Here is a 7960-nt window from a genome sequence, read left to right on the forward strand (position 1 = left end):
GGGGCTGACCTGACGGGGGCGGGCGGGCGAGCCGCGTCGGGAGGCTGCGTGATGGAGCTCTCGCCCAAGGGCGCAGGCGGCGGTGCGGCGGCGGTGCGGCAACGGATGGGTTGCGGCGGGGCGCGGCCGGGAGGATCGAATCGGGGGATGGCAGATGCGCCTGTCACGGGGTGGACGGGGGAGGAGGAGGGAGAAGGGAAGCGGAGGCTGGGCTGGGGCTGGGGGATTCACGTCGCGCGTGGGGCCCACTGTCCACGGGCTCGTGGCGCGCGGAGATTCGCGTGCGCCGGAGGCGTGCACGTTCGGTGCGGCAAATCGGTTGAGCGAGACCGAGACGGAGGGTGGGGAGCTCGCGTTCACCTCGTGGCGTGTGTGACGCAGACTCCGTTGGTGAGCTTTTCACCCTTTTTTAGGTGAACTAGGTTCTTTATTTAAAACTCAACACACTCAGGAGACACGTATACGGGAGGTCGACATCCAACCACAGCCGCAGCCACATATATTTCAAAACGCATTTTAACTAACCGGACGAAATTCATGCAAACAGGCCGATGTTCATCAAAGTTCGGATAGAAAATAGCACAAATCATCCATACATACCATGCAAATTAAGTCCAATACAACAATGTCTCTAATTCAACTAGACCGCGGATGTCCAACAAGTTTTTCATAAACGGATCACGTTGTTCCACACATACCCCCCCCCCCTTCGACTTCATCCAACAGTGTGAACACGTAAATGGTCGAGTAGCTCACCATCCTTCATACTCTACAAAACGAGATAACATTCGAAAATAAGCTCAATGGCATTTGATCGAACACCTGTCGGGCTTGGTATCTGTCATGGAGGTCGTCGACAGGGGCGGGGTGTACCTGGGTAGAAACGGCTCTAGGGTGGACAGCTTCGTCGAGCAGGCGCGTGGGTGCTGGTTGCGGACGTCCGGCAATGCCTCTGTAGCGGTTGGATGGCTTCTGCATTCCGAACGGATGCAGGTGGTTTACGGATCCCCCTTGGAGATGTCCTTAAGAGCATTACTAGTAGAGCCCTCAAACCCTCAAACCCCTAAAAATAACTGCTTTTTTACAGTTTTCGTCGAAAAAAAGCCGTAGACTAGAACCCCTTAACCCTCAAACCCTCAAAAAAATTTAAAGGTCCAACCCTCAAACCCTCTCCCAATCCTCAAAAGTAAGGGTTGGGGAGCAAAACCTACCCCAACCCTCATTTGGCGGATATCCTCGCGCGGGAGGGGAAAATCCTCCCAACTCCCGCGCCCAGGCCCGCGACCGCCGCTGCTAGTCGCCCCGTCGCCGGCGGCCACCCCGTCGACCTCCCGCGCGCAACGACAACATCGTTCATGGGGAATATTCCGTTATAAGGGTTGGATTTGAGGGTTCTAATCTTTGCCCCTATTTTTCAATCCGTAAAAGTGCACAAAAAAGATCATTTTTGGACCCTTAAAATGCTAGTGAGGGTTTAAGGGTTCTACTAATAATGCTCTAACTAATGCATGTGCTTCAGCATTGCATTCTCTAGGTTCAAAACCAAAAGAAACATCCATGAACTCTCTACTTCTATGCTTAATTTCATTCGGGACTGAGGCGTAAACCGATGCCGCCCCTTTCTTGATGTTTGAAACAACCTCTAGACAATCTAAAGCAATCACCAAGCGCTGGGTGTTGAGGTCCTTTGCTAACACAAGTGCTTCATTACAAGCATGTGCCTCCAAAGATGCTACTCCCTCCGTTCCGATTTAGTTGTCGCGCATGTTGTACATTGTACATTTTGCAAACATGTCCTGATACTTTTCAAATCATTTGAAAAACGCCCCCGTCTCCTTCCTTAGTTCGACACCGTCGCTCACGCGTCGCTGGCTCCGGCCACCATCCCCCGTCTTCCTCCCCCGTCCCCCGTTCTCCTCAGCACCCATCTAGAATCTTCGCGCTTCACAGAACCCAGCCGCATGTGCAGGAGACGACCTGCGTCGTCACGGAGGAGACGCGCAGGACCTCCACGGACGCGGCCTGCGCCGCCGCCCACCTGCGCAGCCGCCATGGTTGTGCCCTCGCCTACCTGAGCGGCGGGATTGCTCCAACAGTCACCTCCCTCTGAATCGTGCCGAGAAGCACAAAATCAACGACTGGGTCCTTGATTTCGTCCACGTTGGTCGTCGTCGCTGCTGACAATTCTGGCCGCCGTCGCGGCGTTGGGTCTTCACCGCCGCTCTGGCCCAGGGTGTTCGTCGCCGCGTTGGCCCTGCTCAACCTCCCCTCCAAGGCCAGGGTCCTCCTCTCCGCGCTGGTCCTGCTCCGACGGTCGCGCCCGCCCCCGCCTCTGTTGTTGCTGCTGGTATTCCGCGCCCCGCCCCCTGTTGGATGGCTCCCTTTTGGATGCTGGAAATATTCAGTCATTTCCTGGCTTCGCTCGAATTGATCCTCTGTTTTGTCTTTGATCTCTGAATTGTGAGTAAAGAACAAAGGGAGTAATCAGCCACTGCTCGAATTGATCCTCTGTTTTGTCTTTGATCTCTGAATTGTGAGTAAAGAACAAAGGTAGTAATCAGCCACTGCTCGAATTGATCCACTGTCATTGTATCATCTGCAATCAGGAGTATTAGCAAGTCACGGCAAAGAACACTTGTTTATCTGAATTATTGCCAGGCAAGCAGAGAACACTCCTTGAATTGGCTGATTGTCTTTAATTTTACACTAAATCATGGATTAATTTACTGTATCCATGATTTTCCAGTGTGTTACTCCATGATTTATCAAAACAAAAGTTGAATCTGTAGTGTTACTGCTATAGTAGCAAGTTGTGTTACTGTGTCATTCTCAAGCAAGTAAAGGTTACTGTCAGCATCATCAATGGAGTTAACTGCTAGCATCATCAGTTACTGTTACTGAAAAAACTCAAAGAGTTGGGCAGTTAGCAATAATGAAAAGTCTGACAACAATAGACCAATACTTGAAGTTGCAGCTAGTGATGCTTTGTTTTTCTTGAAGTAGAAAGTAAGAAATAACATGATGAGGGGATCCATAGCTTGAAAACAAATCGAGCTAACAAAGTTTTTCTCAGCAGATTCATTATGAGTGCACAATTACATCAAGCCATGTTAGTCCCAAAATAAGCACTTAGCCCCATATCAGAAATTGGGGAGGCTGCTTTTGCCTGTTAAAACAAACAATGATTTGCTTGCTAAAACCAACCATTAGTGTAGTCTGAAAGAACTAACCTTATTATTCAAGGAAATCAGAGGATATTATATTAACAACCAAGTATAGTTTTGCAAAGCACCTCTTATCAGTCAAAGATATCTGCTGCCAGCATCAGCTATAATAATAAGTTGAAAAGATAACTGATGAAAAAAATCACAACAAAATGTATGCCATTAGAAGGGATCATTTGTCCATTTTACCTTCTAAAGCTAAGACTACTAAGATAGACACCACATCCTGATACTTCATGCATTATCTGTAAGCTTGAGCATGTTTCATGTACCTAAAAAAATCCTTGAATCAAATGCAAGACAATATATTTGGTATGAAATGATTCCTTTACACCACATCAGATTCCTTTACATTCATCAGATTCAAAAAATGCATTATCTGTAAGCTTGAGCATTTTTTAGCTTGCTTTCATGTACTGAGTGGGCAACTTCATAAATTATTTGTGAAGGGGTCTACTGACAGCAATATCCTACTCCAGATCTGCATCTATTGATCATGTACTACCAGATCTGCTAGCAATTGTTTGAGTATTTATCTTGACTAGAATGTTCTTTCTTATTGGATCATGAACAGTTACCTGAGCAAGTGCTCCACCACCGCAATGATGTTTGGGATTGATCTCAACATGAGTCCTCCACAAGATGATGCCTCAGAACCTGCAGATCAACATGAAGAACACAACAGTCAATAACTATACAACAATGAAGAACCAGTCAATAATGAAGCAACATGTACTACCTCCAAAACTTTTGCATTTGCATTTTCATTTTCATGATCTACTCCTATTATTTGCAATAGCTAGATGACTTATCTTTTGCTCCTTATTTGATAGGGGAAGAAGCAAGTGGTGTAGAGGAACCAATTCATGAAGAAGCAAGTGGTGTAGAGGAAGCAATTCATGAGGAAGCAAGTGTTGTACAGAAACCAATTCATGGGGAAGGCAGAGAAATCACAAATGAGGAGAGATATGGTATTTATTTTGCACTCACGGTGATCAATACCCCAAATGGACAAGTTCTGAAAAAAGACAAGGAGGTCATTGCTAGCCTACTCGATACAACCGTCAGAACTGTTGAGAGAATATGGGAAAGAGCTCTTAAACAGATTGAACAAGGGGAGAAAGTTGATGTCTCAAATCAAAAGCCGGGTAGAGTTGGCCGCAAGCGGAAAGATTTGGATTTGTCAAGGGTGGTGACAATCCCATTGAACAGAAGGAGAACATTGTGAGGTCTGTCAAAGGCATTGAGTGTAAGTTGCACGACCTCACACTCAATGTTCGAGTGGGGTCATTTGAGGCGTCACAGTAATAAGGTGAGGCCCCACTTAAACCTATCCAACATTGTAAAGAGATTGAAATGGTGCTTGGCTATGTGTGAAGATTATTGGTCTGCGACACGGGAATTAGACAACATAGCCTACATGGACGAAAAGTGGTTCAACATGACTGGGGAGGTGAACAACTAATATTTGCTTCCCGAAGAACCCGACCCCTTGTGCACCTTGCATCATAAGGATAGCATTGCCAAGGTGATGTTTCTCGCTACCGTGGCTAAACCAAGATACGACAAAGGTGGTGAGGTCACGTTTGATGGAAAGCTCGACAATTGGGCATTTGTCACAGAGTCTCCTGCTCAAAGAACCAGTGAAAATAGAGATAAAGGGACACTCGAGCTCAAATCATTGAAAGTCACACGAGATGTAATGAGGTATTACATGTGTGAGAAACTTATTCCTGCGATCCAAGAGCGCTGGCCGGACGAAGATGAAGGACGGACAATCTATATCCAACAAGATAATGCCACACCACATATTCTTCCCGATGACCCGGTTTTTCGACAAGTCATAGAACATACTGATTTGGATATTAAGTTGCTTCAACAACCTCCAAACAGTCCTGACATGAACATTCTTGATCTCTGCATATTCAGGTCTCTCCAGTCCCACATCGATAGCAGAGCACCTCAAAGCATCAGGGAACTGATAAAAGGTGTGGAGGAGGAATATTGAAACTACCCTGTTGATAAGCTAGCTAGAAGCTTCTTGACGCTGCAGTCATGCATCCGAGAGGTAATGAGAAACAAAGGAGCGATAGACTACTCAATCCCTCACATGAGCAAGGAACGCCGGCAGGCAGAAGGACGGCTTCCTATAGCTCTATCTATCGATCGTGAGCTAGTTGAACAGACCATAGCCTTTATAGAAGAGGCAGAAGCAATCTTAGCAGCAGAAAAAGAGCAGAAGCAGTAGGAAAAGAGCAGCAAGAAAAGAGCCGCAATAGCCTTGTGAAGGAAATATGCCCTAGAGACAATAATAAAGTTATTATTTATTTCATTATTTCATGATAAATGTTTATTATTCATGCTAGAATTGTATTAACCGGAAACTTAGTACATGTGTGAATACATAGACAAAACATAGTGTCCCTAGTATGCCTCTACTTAACTAGCTCGTTAATCAAAGATGGTTATGTTTCCTAACCATAGACATGTGTTGTCATTTGATGAATGGGATCACATCATTAGGAGAATGATGTGATGGACATGACCCATCCATTAGCTTAGCAATGATCATTATAGTTTCAATGCTACTGCTCTCTTAATGACTTATACATGTTCCTCAGACTATGAGATTATGCAACTCCTGAATACCGGAGGAACACTTTGTGTGCTACCAAACATCACAACGTAGACGGATGATTATATAGGTGCTCTACAGGTGTCTCCAAAGGTGTTTGTTGGGTTGGCATAGATCGAGATTAGGATTTGTCACTCCGTCTTCCGGAGAGGTATCTCTGGGCCCTCTCGGTAATACTCATCACTATAAGTCTTGCAAGCATTGTGACTAATGAGTTAGTTGCGGGATGAAGTATTATGGAATGAGTAAAGAGACTTTGCTGGTAACGAGATTGAACTACGTATGATGATACTGACGACCGAATCTCGGGCAAGTAACATACCGATGACAAAGGGAACATCATATGTTGTTATGTGGAATGACTGATAAATATCTTCGTAGAATATGTAGGAACCAATATGAGCATCCAGGTTCCGCTATTGTTTATTGACCGAAGATGTGTCTCGGCCATGTCTACATAGTTCTCGAACTCGTAGGGTCTGCACGCTTAACATTCGATGACGATTTGTATTATGAGTTATGTGATTTGATGACCGAAGTTTGTTCGGAGTCCCGGATGAAATCATGGACATGACGAGGAGTCTTGAAATGGTTGAGACGTAAAGATCAATATATTGGAAGGCTATATTCGGACATCAGAAAGGTTCCGAGTGATTCGGGTATTTTTCGGAGTACCGGAGAGTTACGGGAATTCGCCGGGGGAAGTAATGGTCCTTAATGGGCCATACGGGAAAGGAGATAAGGGCCTCATGTTGGAAATATGCCCTAGAGGCAATAATAAAATGGTTATTATTATATTTCCTTATTCATGATAATTGTCTATTGTTCATGCTGTAATTGTATTAACCGGAAACCGTGATACATGTGTGAATACATAGACCACAACATGTCCCTAGTGAGCCTCTAGTTGACTAGCTCGTTGATCAACAGATGGTCATGGTTTCCTGACTATGAACATTGGATGCCATTGATAACGGGATCACATCATTAGGAGAATGATGTGATGGACAAGACCCAATCCTAAGCATAACACAAGATCGTGTAGTTCGTTTGCTAAAGTTTTTCTAATGTCAAGTATCATTTCCTTAGACCATGAGATTGTGTAACTCCTGGACACCGTAGGAGTGCTTTGGGTGTACCAAACGTCACAACGTAACTGGCTGACTATAAAGGTGCACTACAGGTATCTCCGAAAGTGTCAGTTGGGTTGGCATGAATCGAGACTGGGATTTGTCACTCCGTATGACGGAGAGGTATCTCTGGGCCCACTCGGTAATACATCATCATAATAAGCTCAATGTGACTAAGTAGTTGGTCACGGGATCATGCATTACGGAACGAGTGAAGTGACTTGCCGGTAACGAGATTGAATGAGGTATTGGGATGCCGATGATTGAATCTCGGGCAAGTAACGTACCAATTGACAAAGGGAATTGTATATGGGATTGCTTGAATCCTCGACATCGTGGTTCATCCGATGAGATCGTCATGGAACATGTGGGAGCCAACATGGGTATCCAGATCCCGCTGTTGGTTATTGGCCAGAGAGCTGTCTCGGTCATGTCTGCATGATTCCCGAACCCATAGGGTCTACACACTTAAGGTTCGATGACGCTAGGGTTATAGGGAAGATTTGTATGTGATTACCGAATGTTGTTTGGAGTCCCCGATGAGATCCCGAATGTCACGAGGAGTTCCGGAATGGTCCGGAGGTGAAGATTTATATATGGGAAGTCATCATACGGCCACCGAAAATATTCGGGGGTATATCGATATTGTACCGGGACCACCGGAGGGGTTCGGGGGGGTCCACCTGCCCCGGAGGGCCTTATGGGCTGTAGGTGGAAGGGAACCAGCCGCTACGTGGGCTGGGAGCCATCCCCCCATAGGGCCCATGCGCCTAGGGTTGGGGGGGAACCCTAAGGGGGCGCCCCCCTTGGCTTGGGGGGCAAGTCCCCTCCCCCCTTGGCTGCCGCCCCCCTCTAGATCTCATCTAGAGGGGCCAGCCCCCTTCCCCCTTCTCCCAATAAATAGAGGGGTGGAGGGAGGGCTGCAGCAACACATCCAAGGCGCAGCCCCTCCCCTCCCCAACACCTCTCCT

General features: G+C 46.4%; 1 protein-coding gene across 1 annotated transcript in view; it reads right to left on the reverse strand.

Moving 5' to 3' along the window:
• Nucleotides 1–189, reverse strand: part of LOC119349137 (serine/threonine protein kinase OSK1) — a 5509-nt gene extending 5320 nt beyond the window's left edge. The window contains exon 1 of the mRNA XM_037617150.1: nucleotides 10–189. The gene's annotated coding sequence lies outside the window, so the exon portion shown is untranslated. The remainder of the gene's footprint in view (nucleotides 1–9) is intronic.
• Nucleotides 190–7960: the final 7771 nt, after the last annotated feature.

Source organism: Triticum dicoccoides, chromosome 1B, assembly GCF_002162155.2.
Source record: "Triticum dicoccoides isolate Atlit2015 ecotype Zavitan chromosome 1B, WEW_v2.0, whole genome shotgun sequence".
Taxonomy (NCBI): Eukaryota; Viridiplantae; Streptophyta; class Magnoliopsida; order Poales; family Poaceae; genus Triticum; species Triticum dicoccoides.